We start from the raw sequence: 22,234 nt of genomic DNA, 5'->3' as shown, positions 1-22,234 counted from the left end.
GAAGCAGCCCTCCCATCTTAGCATGAGCTTTTCTGAGTCTTAGGAGGGACAATTTCACTATTTATTCACAAGCCATTTCTTCATTGAGTTTCCCTTTCTGAAACAGGACCTCACCTCAGTGTTCAGACAGGATTATAATACAGAAATACATTCAAACAGCAAAATCTACTATAATTCTGTGGGTGAAGTACTGTATGCAATCTCTCACCAGTACGTGCTTGTTGATAAAGACTGTAAGAGCTCCTGCCAAAAAGTTATTTTCCTGATTTAAAAACTTAGATTCTACTAAAAGTTTATGTACAATAAGGTGGAAACTCCTATTAAAGGATTCCTCATATTGATTACCTACTGAATACATTCACAAGTTCTTTCTGGTTTAAGCATTCTGCTGCAGAAATGGATGGACATCTCAAGGGAAGTTCTTTCTTCACGCTCATGTTTTTTTCCAGTGTCTGTGCTGTCATGTTTGATATGGACTGAATCATCCCTGCAGTTTTGTTTTTTTTTTTTTTTTTTGAGACAGAGTCTTACTTTTCGTTACAGAACATAATCTAGTTATCGTCCATCATGTAACAATAATAGGCTGGGTAGAAATTAAGATGATGATTTGCCCTCTAATCAATAATCCACAAATCTATAATAAGCACAGGGTCAAGTCAGTGTGAACAGGTGCCATTGTTTCAATTTCAAACAATCCTGGTCGGAATTCTCAAATGCATACCACAAAACTCAAAGGATATTTAAAAATAACCAAAAATAGAAACCAAATTTCCATCGGCTGCTAATGAGCAAATTCCAGTAGCTTGCTAGACTGGGATGCTAGTTTTAAACTTAAATTCATTTATTTTGCAGCTTCGGTCATGGTTGACTTTTCTTTTTGTTAGTGTTATAGGACGCTTGGCCTGATGGAACAGGCTCCCACTGCAGGTGTCACCCTTTCCCCTCCTTACTACCAGAAATAGATCTTGCTTTTCTGGATCCAAGGACTCTGGTTTTCCTTGCTTTGGGCGGGTTATTTTTTTCTTTCCTTTCTTTCTTTTCTTTTCTTTTTTTGTTTTCTGTCCCCTCTGCCCTGACATTTCCTCTGAGCTGTTTTTCTTGAAGCTCGTCTGCTAACACTTTACCTCCTGTCCTCTCTCTCCTATGCTACATCCCTCCTGACCACTTTTGCTTCCCCCATTGCCTTTCATGTTTTGGGAACTCAGCGTGGCCTGCTAGGTTTATGTCAGATGCTGCGTTTCCTCTCAGCTTGGTGGAAAGGACTATTTATCTCCCCTTTAGGAAACCTCTATCACAGAACTTTGAGAAGAAAAAGAGACTAGCCATTGCCACCAGGAGGGCAATTCTTGCTAAGAATCAAAACAAATCTTCTATACGGGTTCCTATTTCTTCAGTTTAAAGCAACTTCCAGTAGAATAAAACCTGCATATCAAACGTGGCAACCCCAAGGAGCAGCAGAAATTGAATTCAGTGTTATTTGAAACACGGCAATTATTCTTTTATATTTCTCCCCTTTAGTCTATTTCCAACCTAAATTCTCCTTGACATGACAAGCTTTACGAATGCCTTAACACAGAAGCATGCTCCCTATTTTATCTGGAGGAAGAGGTGGGGACGAAGATGATGTTGATAAGAAAGGCCGGGCGTCTTTGCCTCTTCGCCTACTTGCCCAGTCAGTGGAGACCCATTTGTTGTCTATGACGAGTCTATCTTGCTCTCTAAGCCTACGTCTTGCTCTTATTCTGTAAACTACTGTTCTCTTTTTCAATACACTTTGTTTCATTCTTGCCTTTAAAAAGCAATAACCAGCCAGTACATGAAGCCTCCAGACCAGGTTGGCAAACCCCTCTGAAATCTGCATAATGCACTCCTGGAGAAACTGAAGAGGGAGCTCAAGTTAGAATCTTCATCTCCCTTGAAAAGATTTCTTATTTGAAACCAGACATGAAGAGCGGCATCAACGGAGGTTGGAGGATAAGAAAGAGAAAGAGCAAGCAGATGAAACTTGGGAAGAGATGAAACTAAAATGCTAAATGTTTGCATCCTTTTCCTAAGACTGGGCTGTTTCATGCCCACTAACAGTACATTCTGTAAGTTAATTTAACATTGGCAATGGGACCGCTCAAAAAGAGAAGGAGGCTGAGTCAGATACACCGCAGGCTCAGTGACAGACACTGCCGCATAACCAGGGCTGCAATAAAGCGAGTCACACAAAGTGTTTGGTTTCCCAGTGCATATAAAAGTTATGTTTACAGTATCCTGCAGTCTATTAAGTGTGCAATAGCATTATGTCTATAAAAAACAAAGTATATGCCTCAATTTTAAAACACTTTATTGCTAAAAAAAAAAGAAAGAAAGAAAATGTGGATGATCATCTCAGCCTTCAGTGAGTAATAATTGTTTTGGCTTGTGGAGGACTTTGTTCCAGTTTGGTGACTAATAATTAATCAAGGTGTGTTGCTGGAGGTTGGGGTGACTGTGGAAAATTTTTTAATATATGACAACAGTGAAGATTGTCATATTGGCTGACTTTTCTCTTCAGGAAACTTTCTCTGTAGCATTTGATGCTATTTGGTAGCATTTTACTGTCAGGAGACCATCTTTCAAAATTGAAGTCAATCCTCTCACAATTGATCTGCTGCTTTATCAACTAAGTTTACATAATAGTCAGTAGTCTTCACTGTCATCTCAACAGTGTTCACGGCATCTTCACCAGGACTAAATTCCATCTCAGAAAAGTACTTTCCTTGATCATCTGTAAAAAGCAACACTTCACCTGTTTAACTTCCATAGTAAGATGGTGACAATTCAGTCACATCTTCAGGTAGCACTTCCCATTCGATTCTCTTTCCTGGTGTCTGTCTGTTTGTTTGTTTGGTTGTTTTGAGCAGACTCTCACTCTGTTGCCCTGGATAGAGTCCATACTGTCCTACCTCACAGCAATCTCAAATTCTTCAGCTCAAGAGATCCTCTTGCCTCTGCCTTCCTGAGTAATTGAGACTACAGCCACCCAATACGACTCCCAGCTACTTTATTTCTAGTAGAGGTGAGGGGTCCGGCTTTTGCTCAGGCTGGTCTTGAACTCCTGTGCTCAAGCGATCCACCTGAGCTCAGGAGGGGATTACAGGTGTGAGCTATCACCATTCTCTTTCCATGGCCACTGTATCTGCAAATAATTCCTCGCTGAAGTCTTGAACCCATCCCAGTCGTCCATGAGGGTTGGAATCTACTTCCTCCAGACTTCCAATAAAGTTGATATTTTGACTTCTTCCCACAAATCATGAAATGTTCTTGATGGCATCTAGAACAGTAAATCCTTTCTAAAAGGTTTTCAATCAGAAGAATCAGAAGAATCATTGTCCATGGCAGCTATAACTTTACAAAACATACTTCTTAAAAAATAAGACTTTAAAGTTCAAATTCATCCTTGACCTATGTGCTATAGAATGGATGTTGTGTTAGAAGACATAAAAAAATTTAATCTTGTTGTAATTATCTGTTAGAGTTCCTAGTGACTAGGTGCCTTGTCAGTGAGCTTTAATGTTTTGAAAGGCACTTTTTCTTTCTTTCTTTCTTTTTTTTTTTTTCTAATAATTGGGTCTTGAACAGTGAGCTTAAAATACTCAGTAAATCATGTTGTTAACCAGATGTGCTGTCACCCAGGCTTTGTTGTTCCATTTATAGAGGAGATTTAACATTGTATTAAGGGCCTTAGTGTTAGGTCTGTCTGGGTGTCCTCGGTCGCATGGTTCCCAGTGTCAAGAATGAAGACCTGCTCCAAGTTGAGGCAATGTCAGAGTGACCACAGATACCAAGCAATCATAGACACAGTGAAAATATGTCACAGGGGCAGAGAGGGGTTGTTCTCCACAAGTGGAGAAAGCCCCAAATCTGGGCTCTCACTATCTTTTATATGTTCACTAGTTTGTCCCGCCTCTCTCCTGGTAGGATTGGTTGCCATTGCCACCTTTGGAGTGATTGGCAGGTCAGAGGTTATATAACAAATTACATAATAGATTAGGTTAGATAATAGTTTTTTTATTACACATGGGTCATCCCAGAATTTGCATAAAAAATCCACTCACAATATGCTAATTCTATGATAGTGAGCCCCAAGTCACTAGAAGCTCCTTCCCATGTATGTTCCCACAATTTGGTCCCTAGCTACAATTTGGTTCCTCCTCTTCACTCTTAGTCACTTCCTTACCACCTGTTTACCCTCTGCCAGAGCTAACACTAGAATATTCTGAATGTTTAACAAGTTGTAGCATCAACTTAAAGCTACCAGTTACATTAGCCCCTAACAAAAGGTTCAGTCATCTTTCAAAGCTTTGAATCAGGCATTCCTTTCTCTCCTCTAGCTGTGAAAGTCCTGGGTGGCATATTCTTCTAAAAGAAGGCTATTTTGTCTACCTTGAAAGTCTGTTGTGTATCCACTTTCATCAAAGGCTTTCAAAGACTTTAGCTAGATCTTTTGGGGGATGTGCTATGGCTTCTACATCCTAGGAGGTGCTCCACCTTGCACTTTTATGTTATGGAGATAGTTTATTTCAATAAACTAGTTTCAAACTTTTTCTTCTACATCTTCCTCGCCTCTGTCAGCCTTCATTGAATGTAAGAGAGTTAGAGCCTTGCTCTGGATTAAGCTTTGGTTTAAAGGGATGATGTGGCTGGTTTGATCTTCTATATAGACTACTCAAACTTTTCCAATGTCAAAAAGAAACATATTTTGTTTTCTAACCATTCACGAGTTTATTGGAGTAGCACTTTCAATTTGCATCAAGAATCTTTCCCCATTCTTGAGACACTTTACTGAGAAGAATATGTTCCAGCTCCATCCATGTAAACATGAAAGAGGTAAAGTCTCCATCTTTCTTCAAGGCTGCATGTGTCAAATATTCTATGAACCAAGTATATGGTGCCCCATGATCATATTGATGTACACAGCAATGATTTAATAAAAAAAAAAAAAGAATTTTTCCCTTGCATTCATCACTTTTCTAGGTATTTGCAAGCTTTGTGTCTGACTCAACATGCCTTCCTCACTAAGCTTAATCATGTGTGGGTTTGATTTAGAGTGAAGGGTGTGTTCCTCTTCCTTTTACTCGAACACTTAGAGTCCATTGAAGGATTTTTAAATATCCTAATATCAACGTTGTGGTGGCCCAGGCAATAGAAATCCAGAGAAAATGGAAAGAGACAAGGGGCAGGGAGTTGAAACCATGAGAACTCATAGTTAGCCACTACGTTCGCTCTTTTATGGGTGTTGTTTGTGGTCCCTTAAAGCAATTATGATCAAAACATCAAAGATCATTGATACAGATCATCATAATAGATACAGTATTTGAAATATTATAAGAATTACTAAAATGTGACACAAAGACTTAAGTGTGCACCTGATATTGGAACAATGCTGCCAACAAATTGACTCAGTGAAAAGTTGCCACAAAGCCCCAATGGGTAAAACACGCAATATTTGCAGATTGCAATAAAGCAAAGCTCCATCAAATGAGGTACACCTGACACTCTGCTTGCCTATTTGTAGATAAGATTCTTTTTCATGTCTTGCAGAGAAAAGGGTACGCAAAGATTTTTTTTCTGAGCAGTGAGTCTTAAACAGTGAGCTTGCAGTAAACAGTAAAGATAACAATAGGTCAGGACTCCAAAGAATGTTTACGGACTGTCCTAGCAAAAAAAATAAATGAATAAAGAATGTTCCTAGCTCTGGTTTAACAAGTGACTAGTATCTGAACTTAGAAGAGTCAGTCATTTAGCTCCTCAAAAACATACAAAATAAAATTTCTCTAGCATTTCAAATTCAAACTCTACATTTATGAATAAACCTGACTGAGCATGTTTAATGATAACATTCTCGATACAACAACTTATCGTATTTTGTGCTAGGCCCTGTGCTAAAACTTTTGCATACATTATCGCGTCTAATCATCATCATGGAACAGTGTTATGCGTACTAAAAATTATTCCTATTGTCTATATAAAGAAATAGACATAGAGGAGCTAAATAACTTGGCCCGTATCATCTGTTATATGTAATATTTAAAGTCTGTCATTGTCCAAATTCCAGAATCTCAACTACTAGGTTTTTTTACTAAGTTTCCTCCTCAAAATTCCCCTTCAAAAAGCAAAAACTTTTCGTCAATCAAATTCTTCACCACATTACGTCCAGGCAATCTGTGCTGTCTTAACTGTATCTTGAAAATAGATTTGGTTTTCATCAAAGCTATTAAGCAATCATCGCTGATGGAATTATATTTACATTATTTAGAGATGTTATTTACTTTATATACATTATTTATGTATTATTTGATAGAATTATGTTTATAAGGATGTGAGGCTGAAGTGGCTGCAGTAATTTTGCTACCAGACAGAAAGACCTGAAACGAGAGAGAAAGCAAAGCTGAAATAGACAATGAAAAGTTAGATTTTAGTGCTATTGTTTCAGTACCTGCATCAAGCTTCTTCTGAGGCCAAATCTTGCCCTATTCCATAACATGACCTGGGTAATTCGGAGTGGTCTGCAACAGAATAGAACTAGTTATGGTTGATACATTTCTCCTCTAGGTTATAAACAAGAAATTTACCATAGATTCCCCAAACTGGAAATGACCTATGTTTATCAATAGGAGGGCAAAACTAAAAAACTAGATGTGACCCTGAGCCCCTGGCTCCTTTACAAAGTAAACCCAAGGAATCACAGTGGCAATCTAAGTGGTGGGCAAAGGAGCTTGGAGATAGACTTAGCTGGATTTGAAATCTGGCTACCACTTACTAACTCTGTGCCTTGGGTGAGTTGCTAAGCTCTTTCACAATTCAGTGTCCTTATTGTAAAATGGGGGTATCTTACAGTACCTGTCTCGTAATGTTGTCATGAGGTTGTTTTTGTGAAGTGCTGAGGACTAGGCAGGTGGATTAAAAAAATTGGCACACATTACCCCATCCATCTTCATAATGTAACAATGATGACCAAAACATGGTTGTCTATCCATATAGTGGAATACTACTTAGTAATAAAACAAAATGAGCTACTGATACACATATGTATATGGTAACATATATTGATGTCAAAATTTTTGCTAAAAGAAAGAAGGCAAAAAAGAGAAAAACTATATGTATCACCGTACACTGTTCATACTTCAATTAGAAAAGAAGGGTATTCTATTTTGCTCCTATTTCTATCCACAGTATCTGGATATGCCTCCCAGTACGATGACTCTGAGCCACATGCAGCTATGTAATTTCAAAGTACGTAAGATTTAAAATCTGGTTCCTTCATTGCACTAGCCGTATTTAAGTGCTCAGTAAGCACATACAACTAGTGGCTGCTGTACTGGTCGGTGTGAACTTGGAGCATTTCATGTTGCAGGATGCTGTGTTGAGAACTGCTGATGTGAAAGCAGGCCACATACTCGATGGCTGAGCGATAACCATTATTTGTTGGTTATAGTGACCTTTCTGATTGCCCTTTTATTGCTTTCCTCTTTTTTATTAACAGAAATTCCCATTATGTTTGCAAGTCTATCATCCATTTTGTCCACATTAATATTAACTTACCTCAATATGAGAGGATTACCCTATGTCCCCTCTCCAAGCACGGACTTGACTAAATCAAAATAACACTTTCCCTCCCAAATGACAGTTAGCACAGGCTCTTAGTGACTGATAACTCTCTTATCCAAATTGGCATTTGAGTTTCTTTTTGACCTCTTCCATTGGACATTTTTCTTCTATCTTTATTAACTGCTGCTTTTTGAAACAGGTTATGTCCTAAAGCAATGTTGTAATCTTCTTTTTCAAAATGGATCTGCATCTGGCTTCTTATTTTTATATCTTCCTCAATTTATTCCTACCTAGCTATCAGCGATAATCTTATACACCCTCTCCTTTAAAAACCTCCAGGACCACTTTGTTCAATGTTATACTTTTCATTCTCTCAACAATAGCAGCGCCTGTTTTAGAACCATGCCTTGCCGTGGAATCATATGTCTGAATCACAACTAAATGTTATTGTGTGACTTCAAAAACCAATGTATCTAAATGAACAGATACCTGAACTATAACACGTACCAAAAATGTGAGCCATCATCATCATAAGGTGTCTATATCCTGCCTTGGAATCTTCTCAAAAAAGCCCACATAATTAAAGAATAATCAAGTAAATGAGGTGAAAGCTATGTTGATTGGTTTGATCTAACCACGTCAGATTGTATAAAAAAAAAAAATCAGCACATTGTACCTATGTGTATTTGACTTAATAAAAAAAAGAGAGCAAAAAAATAATTAAAGAATGCATCCAATAAATTGAGTACATAGGCACCATCAGTGCCTAACAGGATTTTTAATATATATATAATTTATCTGTACAGTTTATATAGATTTAAAATAATACTTTGTTCTACACATATTGGTAATCAGCAAACTTCAAAGATTTTAATTACAACATATGCAAGCAATTTGAATACGAATAGGAACAATAAAATATAATCCTCTACTAGATGAAAGAGGGACATAAAGGAAATCAGCTCTGAATTTCTTAACATCAATGCCTATTGTTTATTTGATGTTTAACTCCCATGTAAACAATATTTAAAGGAAAACATAAGAGCTCCTTGTCAAGTCAAACATACTTTCTTGAAACAAAGAGCCAGAACACAATGACACAATGAGGGGATCATCCTGCAAACCAACTGCTCCAAGCAGCCTTCTCTCTCCCCTTGGCAGATGGTACTTGTAACGAGTGCTCTCGAGTGAGAGTGGTTTGAAGCAGGCTTGTGTTTACAATGACGACTCTCACATAAGGAGGTCGACTAGGGTTCTAAAGCTAATTAGCTCCGTCCACATCTCAATATTTTTTGTTTCTCCAGCCCACAACCGTTTTGGCAATCATGGAGAGACGACAGCTTAGGGAAGGCCATAGACAAATTGAGGATATAGATAAAAACTTTAAAACATGTTGTTCTTTTTAAAAATGTAGGTGAAAGTATAATCTTAAAACCATCACTATGGTTACAAAAAGTCATGAGGCGTAAGACAATTCAAGATACAAAGAAAGCTGAGTGTGTAAAAAATGAGTGTGTGTAAAATGAGTGTGTAAAAAAATGAGTGTGTAAAAAATCAGTTTCAAAGCTATCCTTGCTTAGACAATCATTAAAATCTGTTAGAAAGGAGATTTGGGGTGATACATGTATATGATGGTTCCCTAATGCAGGAAGTGGGAGCTGAGTTTGGAAAGATTTGACTGCTGGTATAGCTAAGGAGTCTTTTCCCTTTTTTTTTTTTTTTTTTTTGTTTAACAAAAAAAGAGCACAAGTATACCAAGATATATTGTTATTGTCAAATTTGAAAGTGTGAGGATAGAGAAAATAAGTGGAAACTGATTTAAATGTTACAAATGGGAGCAGAATTTCTAAAAAACAATGTAAGCTGGTAAGCCAATCACCATCCATCTCCCTAGGGATAAAGATTCCATCAAAAGCAAAACCATATTTAAAAGTAAATTGTTACATGTTGGTGATTTTTAATAGTTGTATAAATAAAATTTTCATAATCAAGAGTCAATAAACATAAACTGCCAGGCTCACAGAAAGAAAAGTCTCTAACAAAACATTTACATCAATTAAAGGATGGGATGTGGCCTTCTAAAATTCACTACTCTTTTTTTTCTCTCTCCCTGTATTTACCAAACTTCTTTAATAAACCTTCACTATTAACCCCAGATGAGAATATCTTTCTATTTTTTTAATCCCCATATATCAGTCACAAAAAGAAAAAAAGATCTTTTATAACAGACATATTCTGTCTTGCAATAGTTTTACCGTTCTCTTTTATTTTTTCAACTAAAGTGCTCTTTACTATACGGAAATAATATATCCTTCCTTTTTCTCCCTCCCATGTATTTTGATATTACTGAGGAACACTCTACTTCCAAATACCTAGATAACTCTTAATATTCTACCCAAAATACTTAGATATCCTTCTGTATTTTTAATTTTGTGAAAAGTATCTTTCCAATAATAAGATAAAATGGGAGGGAAGTACGAGCATTTCCAATTATTTAGTCTTTGTCATTCACTCTTTAATTATTGAAATGCCAAAAATGCAGATAAGAACTCTCACTAATCAAGCACAATTTTGAAATGTATAAATCAAACTTACTTTCCTTGCAGACAGAAAGAACAGTGGGAAGAAAAAGTACATCTTCTAACATTCATCAATGCACTAACTCAAGTGTAAAAAGTTTTAGCAAAATACAGAATTGCATATCTTACTTTTATAGAACAAAAAATATATCTCCTGAATATGCTATCAATCTTAGTAATTTTCTTAAGGATACAAGTCACCAATCTTCAGCCATAATACATTATTATGTATTATGTATTTCTTTACAACCAATATTCCTTGGTTGTAAAGAAATTTTTCAGATGAGAGAGAGGAGAACAAGACATTAAAAAGTTACAGAAGTCCAAACATTTTAATAAAATGTATATTTGAAAAGACAGATTACAAAACATCATAATTTGGGGGAAGAAAATGCCATGTTTGGCCGATTGTTCCAACTGGCACATTTAAGCTTTGGAAATTGAGAGTTAAGTGTTGCTAACAAAATAATTTCTAGAACATATGAGCAATACAACAGTGAAGTAAATGGAGCGGTGCCTATGGCTCAGCGAGTAGGATGTCATCCTCATATACCAAGGGTGGCAGGATTGAACCTGGTCCGGCCAAACTGCAACAAAAAATAGCCATGCATTGTGGCAGATGCCTACAGTCCCAGCTACTTGGGAGGCTGAGGCAAGAGAATCATCTAAGCCCAAGACCTGGAGGTTGCTATGAGCTGTGATGCCATGGCACTCTACCGAGGGTGACAAACTAAAACTCTGTCTCTAAAAAAATCCAAAACAAAAAAACCCAATGAATTAAATGACAATAGGAATTGAAAAGTTCTAATGTAAATAATGGATGAAATCTAGACTAGTGAGATGGTCATCAAACTAGAATTCTGTAAGACTTTATCTATATTCCAAACTGAGATATTCCAATTCCTCAACCTACACTCTGGTTAACTTGAATCATCATCACATACCACTATTTTTAATTTCCTTTTTTCACATGGAGGGTGTTGTTATTGTTTTAAACATTAAAGACACCATGTATTAACATTTGAATTCAGCAATTCTCTATTACTTTTGCCTCAGAATTTGACATTTTAATCATATTCTATAATTTAAATGATATATACAAAAGTCCATAAGACTGTAATTGTAGGCTAACCAAATACAGAGAAGCACAAGTCATAATTTAATCCAGATCCCAAATATCTACAACCTTAGACAGTAGAACCTCCAAAGTTGACCACCTCCCTACACTGACCACCCCTGAACTTGACCTAATTTTCATAGACTGAACATGCACATGTCAGTGGGCCTAGTCCCTTAAGTTGACCACCTTCGTATGTTGCCCAGTTTGTTACAGTTGCTTGGATGATCAACTTGCAAAGGTTCTACTGTAGTATTTTATTTAAAGCACTTACCAAAGAAATCGAGGCAATGTTTCCTGTTTTCTAAAATGTTAACTTCTGGAAGTAAGGTGGCCAAACAGAGCCTTCCAGGGATCTTCTCCCTGTAGGAATGAACACCTACAACTCAAATTCAACATCTACCACCACACAAAAACACCATCATTAGAATCAAAAAATCAGTTTAGTGAACACAGTGCTTGCTTTTAACATAATAACAAGGAAAGAGACACTGAAGAGGGTAGAAAAGAGAGACTTGGTTTGCCAGCGCCACTGCCCCTTTACCCCCCGCCCCAGCAAAGCAGTGTAGAGAGAGAATCTGTGTGCGTGGGGGAGGGAGGGCAGGAGTGAATGTGGAACTTCACATTGAACTTGGTGCCACCCTGTCACAGGGGAACGCAACACAAGGAAGGATTCTGCTGGTGTCCACAGAAGGATCATTTATACTAGCCCTGGGCCAAAAGCAAAGAGGCCAGCCCCACCATTAACCGACAAGAGCGACATGGGGTCCAGAATATATTTGAGTGGCGATCAGGTCAGGAGGACTTGAGTGCTTGGCCAGGCTGTGCTGCTGCACTGGTCTCAGACACAGAAGACTTGGGGTATATGTGACACAGTGCTAAGCCAGCTGTGGCAGCCAAGGAAGTGACTGCATTACCCTTCTCTCAACCTGATAATACAGCCCTGGGAGAGACTCCTTCCACTGGGCAAAAGAGAAAAAAAACATACAGATGACTGTGTATTACAACCTGGATAGCATCTCAGCCATAGCAAAATAAAGCACTAGACGGATTCCTGAAACTATTCAAGGCTTTTCCTCCTGAATGGCATTTCCAAAATCACTCTGAGCCACAGGAAATCTGTGTCCCTAATCGGACATACCTAGTTCTGGTAGAGTTCATCACTTGCTGACTAAAGTGCTCTTGAGCCCTGAGTAAACATCAGTGGAAGGCAGGTGGTAGTCACCACAGGCCTTGGGTGAGACCCAGTACTGGACTGATCCATAAGGTTTCAGGTGTGACCTAATACAGTCCCCACTGCAGAGGCCATAGAAGTACTTGTGTCACTCCTCTTCAAACTCCAGGCAGCCAATACGGTGAACGATTCCCTTGGATTGGAGAAAATAGATGGAAGAGAGTGAGGGACAGCGTGGTTGGTAAGCCAGAGAATTATCCCTTATTTTACCTTCTAACATAGTACATCTAGGAATCTGCAAGAGTCAGAGTTTTGTTAGGCATAGATCACCCTCAAGTGCTGATTTTGGGACCACAGGCTTAGAGCACAGTATTCAATCCCCTTTGAATACATGGAGAACTTTCTCAAGAAGGATGAGTGCAAATAAGCCAAGACCACAAAGACTGGAATAAATACCAGATCCTTCAACACCCAGACATTGATATAAATTTCCACAAACATGAAGGATAACTAGGAAAGTGTGACCACACTAAATGAACTAAATAGAGCAACTGGGAATAATCCACAAGGGAATGTGGAACCTTTCAGACAGGGAATTCAAAATAGCTGTCTTGAATTGAGAGTCAAGATAACACAGAGAAGAAATTCAGAATTCTGTCAGAGAAATTTGACAAAGAGATTTCAATAAAAAGAAATCTAGAGGTGAAAATTCCAATGTACAAAATGAAAAATACATCAGAGTTTCTCAATAACAGATTTGACTGAGCAGAAAAAAAAATAGTTCAATTTCAACAGGAGGCTATCTGAACATACACAGGAAGGGAGAAAAGTAAAAAAGAACAAAAAGAATGAAGCATGCCTACAGAAATTAAAATATAGCCTAAAAAGAGCAAATGTAAGAGTTATTGGTATTAAAGAGGATATATAGAAAGATTAGGGTACAATGTTTATTCAAAGAAATAATAATAGAATTTTCCAAACCTGGAGAAAGGTGTTAATATCCAGGTACAAAAAGCTTATAGAATACCAAGCATATTCAACCCACATAAGACTATCTCAAGGTATACAAAAGAAAACTCTCAAAAATTAAGAATAAATAGAGGGTCCTAAAAGCAGAGACAGAAAATCACATAACTTTTAAAGAAGCTTCAATATGTCTGGCTGCAGACTCTAAGGAGTAACTTTGAAGGACAGAGGGAATAGGGTGATAATTTCAAATAGCTAAAGGAAACAACCTTTAGAATATTATAAGCCATAAGAATATCCTTCAAAATTGCAGAAGAAATATTTTCCAAGACAAAAAAAGATGAGATTTTTGTCCACACCAGACCTATCTTAAAAGAAATGCTAAAAGGAATACTTCATTCTGCAAGAAAAGAAAGTTGATTTACAGAAAGAAATTATCTAAAGGTAAAAAGCTCACTGTTAATAATAAGTACACAGACAATTACAGAAAACTCACTGTCATTGTGACACATAAACTGTATCTTTAGTGGGAAGGATAAAGACAAACCTATCAAAAAGAGAGATGACATAAAAATATATAAAAAGAAACAACGATGGGAGAATAATACGCCTAGTTTTCTCTTTGTGTGTTTCTTTTTTTTCTTTGTGTGTTCCTTTCTTTGTTTTTTCTTTGTATTAAGAGTTAAATTGCCAGTAGTTTAAAATAATTGGCTATAAGATGTTATTGGGAGTACTGCAAGTATAGTATTGCAAATAAATACTCACAATAACTATAAAAATATACAGAAGCAATACAAAATTAAAATTCCCTGAAAATCACTTTTACACATAAAAGAGGCAAAAAAGAAAAAATGAAAAGAGGAGAAGACAAACAATAACAATAAAAACACTAAGAAAATTAGGGAATTTAGTGAGTGTAAGTACAGAAGGTGCACCTTCCATGATGGAAAAGCATTCTGGGTTTATCGCACAGATAACAAAAGTATGACCAGATCCCATTGCTCTCATTTCTTTTCATTGTATAGTCCATCAGGAAAAACTCTTTTGCTAAAAACCACCATTTTCAGTGACACTTTGAAAGAAGTCACACATATTGTTAACTATGTTTGTGCAACACGGTATCATCAGTTTCATAATATGCTAAAGCTGGAAAATGAGGTATTGGGTGTGGATTTGCCATGTCATTATAATGAGTGTTGGCTACCGCAGGAACAGGTGTTAGCCACAATTTTATCTCTGTGAGAACAGATAGCTCAATTTTATGAAAAATAAAATCAGCAACATGAATTATGAAAAGAAAATTTCTGCAGAAATGCAACATTTCTGTGTAAGAGCATGTCAAACCAAAACGACTTGAATCGTTCTTTGTAAGGTAAAACTGAGTCTCTATGTGATATGTGAGAAAAAAAAATTGAGCATTTCCAAAAAAGCTATCTTTTTTTCTAAAGAGTTCTTCTTCAAAAGAAAATTTCAGATAAACATTTTTCCAAGTTAGCAAAGGTCATTGATAAGCAGGGTGTTAGTCATTTGAAGAACACACAGCTGTAATAGATCTCTTAATTGAAGAATACAATAAAAGGGTGACTAACTTTGAGAATCATGGCATCACACTAAAATTAGCATTTCAGTCTCTCATTTCAGTCTCACACTAAAATTAGCATTTCAGTCTCACAAGATTTACAGATGTATGATTGAGCTATCAGTTAATGACACTTTAAAGTTATGTTTCATGCTAAAAAACATACAAATGAGATACGGAAAAATGCATGAGAATAGCAACCATATTGAGAATATGCCTGAAAAAATTCTTTCTTGCTTTTCAGCCTCTTACAGCTGTGAACTTATTTTCTCCCACCCAACCCAAAGCAAGATGCCCTTAAGCTCAAGTGACCAAGGCTCACTAGAGAATCAACTATAATTGTGGACCTCCATGCTTCAACCAAATATTCAAATGCTTTCCTAGAAAAAGCAGACAGCACAAAGTCATTGAAAGGTTAGTTAACTTTAAAATTAACAAATAGTGATTACTTTTTGAAATAATTAAGTACATAGTAATTAGAGTTTTACAAAATAGCACATATTTTAAGGTTATCTAATTGAAGTTTCTTGAGTGTGGCCTTTTTTAATTATAGCTAAATTAATGTGGCCTTCCAACATGAAAAAATACCCATCCCCAAAAGTTGCCCAGGTTTGGGCAAATATATTTTGTATGAAAACTCAAAAGCATAGGCAATAAAAAACAAAAAATAGACAAATGAAATTATGTCAGCTAAAATTATTCTACAGAGCAAAAGAAACAATCAACAAGTAAAGAGATAACCTAAAAAACAGGAGAAAGCATACATTACCCATGAGAAAAAGTATTTTTTAGTGTTTATAAGGAGCGCAAAAAATTCAACAGGAAAAAATAAGTGAGCGAAAATCCCAATAAACATTTCTCAAAAGAAGGCACACAAATTTCCCATAGACATATGAAAAAAATGCTTGAAACCACTAATTACTGGGGAAATGTACATCAAAGTTGCAATGAAACATCAGCCCATCTCTGTTAAAATGGCTTTAAAAAGTTAGGCACTGAAAAAAAAAAGTTGAGCACTAAAAATATGGCAAAGATGTGGAGGAAGGAAAACTCTAATGTACTGTTGGTGGGAATGTAAATTCATGTAGCCTCTATAGAGAATAGTTTGAACATGCCTTAAAAAAACAAAAATAGAACTTACCATATGATCCAGCAATCCCACTGTTAGTTATACCTCCAAAAGCAAGAAGTCAGTATACTGAAGAGATAGCTGAACTCCATATGTATTGCAGAACTAATCACAACAGCCAAGCTATGGGAGAGTCCACCAACAGAAGAATGGACAAGGAAAATGTGATACGTGGTCAGACAATTAAGTTGATTAACTCATCTTAGAAAAAAATGTACACTCTTGAAAGCATTTTTTTCTAGGATGAGTTTACAAACTTAATTGTCAAGCCTCCCTTTGATGACAGCTCTGATGACTATTCCAGAAAAAGAGTTCCAAAATTGCTTTGAAGGGTGGACTAGGTGCTGTCACTGGTGCACAGCTTCCTAAGGGGAGTATTTCAAAGGTGACCACAGTGATATTTAGCAATGAAGATGTAGCACTTTTTCTAGGATAAGTTCATTAATTGTCTGACCTCATAGATATATTTATACACAATGTAGTATTATTTAGCCATAAATAAAAATGAAATCCTATCATTTGTAATAATACAGTTGGAACAGGAGAACATTTTGTTAAGTGAATTAGACACAAGAAAAATATCGTATGTTCTCACTCATATGTTGGAGCTAAAATTAAAATGGAACTCATTGAGACAGAGAGTAGAATGATAGTTACCAGAGGCTGAGAAAAGTGTTGAGATGGAATGATAAAGAGGGGATGTCTAATGGGTACAAAAATATAGGTAAGTACAATAAATAATAAGAGCTAGTTTTCAGTAACACAATAGGGTGACTCCAGCAATACTTCATTGTTTATTTTAAAATAACTTAAAGAGTTTAATTGGAAAGTTTCTAATGCAACAAAATGATAAATGCTTGAAGTGATGGATATACCAATTACCCTGATTTGATTAATTCATACTGTGTACCTATATCAAAATATCACATATATCCTATAAATATGTATAACTATTATGTATCCATAATAATTAAAAATCAAAATTTAAAATGTTAACTTCTTTGCAGGTTTACATGTGTGCATAAATGTAATGAGAAATGATTATTCTATTATAATCATTTAATTATAATCAGAATTATAATTTTAGAATATACTACCACTTTGATATAAAACTTATATTATTATGAGATTTATTGAAAGGTATCAAAAATTTATGGTCAAATATTTTGTCTATTTTAACTAATGTGCATGGGTCATAATAATCTAGTGAATTAAGTAATCTATTTAATTGAAACATTGGAAGAGAATCATCTAAAGTAATTTCTAAAATCTTTTTTTTAATCTGTAAAGTAAGAGTCATAGACTAGAGTTGCTATGATTAGCATGTTCGTGTCTGTCCAAAATTCATGTTGAAACTAAATTCCAGTGCAATCACATTAAGAAAGTTATTTTTTGTTTGTTTGTTTGAGACAGACTCTCACTCGGTCACCCTAGGTAGGGTGCCATGTCTTTGCCACAGCTCACAGCAACCTCAAACTTTTGGGCTTAAGAAATATTCTTGCTTCAGCCTACAAGTACCTGGAACTGTAGGCACCTGCCTATATACATGGTTAGTTTTTCTATTTTTAGTAGAAATGGGGTCTTGCTCTTGCTCAGGCTGGTCTCAAACTTCTGAGTTCAAGCAATCTGCCTGCCTGGACCTCCCGGAGTACTAGGCTTACAGTCATAAGCCACCACACCCAACCACATTAAGAAGTAGTAAGAAGTGAAGCCTTTAGTATGAGGTTTAGTCAAAGCTCAGCACTAATGAATGGATCCGTGCCTTATAAAAGGGTTTAAATCAAGAAACTAGACACAAGTAGTATGTGCTCGTTCCATGAAGAGGAACTAAAACAGCAAGGTGACACATTTCAAACAGATTGTGGAGGAGAAATGCTAGGATTTTCCAGAGACAGGATGGGAAGCACCACAAGTAAGCAAGGGAGAGTTCAAATCAGCTTGCCCAGGAGGGACTTGCTGGGAGCCAGGTGAAGCTCCTGAGTGTGGGGAAACAGTAGGAGAGAAATCTCCATGGCTGCACACTTCAAAACAGGCTTTTGCAATCTTGGCCACAGGAAAGCTTCTCAACTCATGTGGTCCTCAGGTCTAACATCAAGAGCTGCCTAAGGGTTACACAACAACATTGTTCTACAATGAGAACCCCACACATGGAATCCCATAGGCATAGGAGCCTGGAGCATCTCCAGCTGGATGCCATTCTGAGAGCCTAGATACTGGATGATGTACAGATATGGCTGCTGCTCTGAGCAGGGAGAGGCGAGACTGGGAGCTCTCATGAAACCCTGAAGGGTCCCTACCACCTCACTGCAGGCTGCTGTTAGACAGAGACATGAGTAGAGTGTACTTTCCACATCTTCTTGCTCAGGCTTCCTGCCTGGAAGGGGCTGCACCCTCTTGGTGGCAGGCCCAAAGCCTCATGGTGAGAATTTAATGCTGGGCTGCATGCTGCTCTTAGGCTGAATCAGACTGGCACTGTGGCAGCTACTACCTGGCCAAGAAGAGACAGGGAAACCATGTCCTCATAGACATACCTAGCACAGTACCAATCAGCCTGCACCAGCTGTTGAGAAACTGAAACATGGTGGGGGGCATTCCCTATAGCTTTTTGCCCAGTGCTACTTGCCTGAGAAGGACCCTGCCCCTCTGTTCACAGACCCATAGCTGGAGCTATTTTAAGAGTTTAAAGTTGTGGGTGGTGCCTGTGGCTCAGTGAGTAGGGCGCCAGCCACATATACCGAGGGTGGCAGGTTCAAACCCAGCCCCGGCTGAACTGCAACCAAAAAAATAGCCGGGTGTTGTGGTGGGCTCCTGTAGTCCCAGCTGCTCGGGAGGCTGAGGCAGGAGAATCGCTGAAGCCCAAGAGCTACAGGTTGCTGAGAGTCCTGTGACATAATGGCACTCTACCGAGGGTGGTACAGTGAGACTCTGTCTCTACAAAAAAAAAAAGAGTTTAAAGTTGTGCTGTGTCCTACCTACCCTCAGGCCAAGTTGGAGGTAACATGGCTGCACCTGGTGCCTGCCTAAGGACAGCCTCAGAAGACCAAGCTCTCCTAAGCACACTTAAGACCATAACCACTGCCCACCTCCAATAATCCACGGGACATCAGACTAGCTTACCCAACATACTGCAGCTACCAGCAATGCCAACATGAGCCCTTGTCATTCCAGTGTGTTGCACCACCCCGGCTCTACCCATTACGCACACATTATCACCTGTCCATGTCTGAGAACCTGCCCACATAACTGACTCACTCCTCCCATGATTAGCTTATAAGCAAGCTACCTGTAGGCCAAAGAATTGGCCCTCCAGCATTCACTAACACAGGTGTCAATATAAGCTACTCTGGGGCCCAAATGCAGGTACATTGAGCCAAATATTTTACCGTCAGGGCATAAAGACTGACTCAGTTTATTTCCAAGTGCCCATCAGAACTTTATTATAAACTCAACTAATAACCATACATAGGATCAAGGAAATCACAGATACCACCCACCTTGCGTACTGCTGAAAGAATTATATAAAGATCTCACTACTTTAGGTGCCCCAAACCAAAGCCAAAGTGTCCTAGTCAACCAAATACATACGTACATCTTCAGGAAAAATTCTCCACTTCAAAAGTAATTTCAAAAAATGAAACAAGGGACTATTACCTCAGATGTGCAAATTTTAGAAGAAGGGCTTAGGGAACACGAAAAAGCAAAAAAAAATGACACCATCATATCAAAGGACTACTAACAACTGTCCAGCCACAGATTCCAATCATGAAGAATTCTTGGTAATAGCAAGTAAGAAATTACAAATATTGATTCTAAAGAAGTCAAAGAGTTGCAAGAGAAATCCAAAAATCAATACAAAGAAATCAGAAAATCAATTCAGGAGAGGAATGAGAAATTTACCAAGAAAAACAAATATCTTTTTTAACTTAATAGGCCAAAAGAGATGACATTTTCAAAATGCTGAAGGGAAATAAAAAAAGGAAAAAAAAACCTGTCAGTTGAGAATTTTATATTCTGCCAAAATAAGCTTCTCATTTATGTCTCATAAATGAAAGAGATATAAAGTTATAAAGTCTTTCCCAGACAAGCAAATACTAAGGGAATTTGTAACCATTAGACAGGTCCTACAGGAAATCCTTAAAGGGGTCTGAAACCCCTTGATAGGAATCAAAGATTGATGTTCAACATCACAGAAAGACAAAATTATAACAATTACATAAAGGGATAGAGAAAGGAATCAAATGAAAGCATTTGATTCCCAAATTTCAACAACCCAAAAGACAACAAAAAAAGAAAAAAGAAAGAAGCAAATAACTTATAAATCAACTAGAAAACAACTAATAATATGACAGGAATAAAGCCTCACATAAATATTAATGCTGAATATAAATGGTTTAAGTGCTCCAGTCAAAAGTTATAGGTTGGCGAAATAGATCTAAAAACCCATAATCTAACTATATGCTGATAATAAGAAATTCCTCTTACCCACAACATTCATATAACCATTCATATGTAGAGTTAAAGTCAGGAGTGGAAAAGATATTCTCAATGAATGGAAATCAAAAGAAAATAAGAGTGCTGTACTTATACCAAATAAAACAGACATTAAGTCAAAAATTGTAGAAAAATAAAAAAAGGATTATTACACAATGATCATCTTTAATTGAGCAAGAGGATACAATAATCCTAAATATATGCATACCAACATCAGAGCTTCCAGATTAAAAAAAAATATATATATATATATGTATATATATATAATCATTACTAGAACTAAAGAAAGAGACACACAGCAATGGAATAATAGTGGGAAACCTCAGCATCCCATTTACATAACTAGACAGATCATCAAAACAGAAAATCAACAGAGAAACATTAGACTTAAATTGAACTTTAGATCAAATGGACTTAACAGAACACTCTATTCAAATTAAGTCTTCTTAAGACTTAACTTGTTAAGTATTCAAACGAATCATATCAAGGATCTTCTCAGAGCACAGTGGAACAATGCTAAAAATCAGTATAAAGAAGAACTTCAGAAACTGTGCAAACACATGGAAATTAATCAGTGTATTCCTGAATAATCATTAGGTCAACAAAGATATCAAGGCAAAACATTTTTTTTTTAAATTTTTGAAATGAGTGAAAATGAAAATACAGTGTAACAAAACCTATGAGATACAGAAAATACAGTACTAAGAGGGATGTTGATAACTTTGAATACCTGCCTCGAAAAAGGAGAACTATCACAAATTAGCAAGCTAACACTACACCTCAAGGAACAAGAAAACAAGAACAAATCAACCCTAAAATTGGTAAAGGAAGTAGCAAAGATCAGAGCAAAACTAAATAAAATGCAGAATGAGAAAATAATAAAAAGAATCAATTACTTGAAAAGTTCTTTCTTCAAAAAGATTAACAAAACCTATAAATCAGAAATGAAAAAGTAGATTGAAACTGATTTTGTGTGTGTGTGTGTGTTACCTTGGTAGCAAGGTAACACACGAGATCATAGAGACTACTATGAGCAAGGATGCACTCGCAAATTAGAAAACCTAGAGAAAATGGATAATATCCTGTAAGTATAAAAACTTCTAAGATTTAATCAGAAAACATTAGAACTCCTGAACAGACCTATGAATAGTAACATTCAATCAGCAATAAAAAGTATATATATATTAACAAAAATAACTCCCAGACCAGATGTGTCCATGGCTGAATCTTTCAAAACATGCAAAGAACTAATACCAATCTGCCGCGGACCACCCAGTCGGTGGGCTCCAGTCCGAGGGAAAGCAGGGAGAAGGAACGAGGAAAGTTGAGAGGTCGGCGCAGGAATGACAGTCTGGCACACCACGGGTGAAGTATGCAGCTGCAAATTCATTGTGAAACTTATGCAAGTACTTATACACTTCTGCTCACAGGCAGGGGCGTCATGGGTTACACAAGGGTCATTCTGAATTACTGGGAAAGTTACAAATTTTTTCCTTACGGTTGCAGTTTTGTGTTTAGGTAAGCTCTGATTGTTTTAGATATTTTTAACAATGTAATTACTTTGTCTCTGTTCGTAATTGATAGCAGTTAAAAGCATACCTAAAATAAACAGTACCACTCA

Source organism: Nycticebus coucang, chromosome 10, assembly GCF_027406575.1.
Source record: "Nycticebus coucang isolate mNycCou1 chromosome 10, mNycCou1.pri, whole genome shotgun sequence".
Taxonomy (NCBI): Eukaryota; Metazoa; Chordata; class Mammalia; order Primates; family Lorisidae; genus Nycticebus; species Nycticebus coucang.
This window is presented reverse-complemented; position numbering follows the sequence as displayed.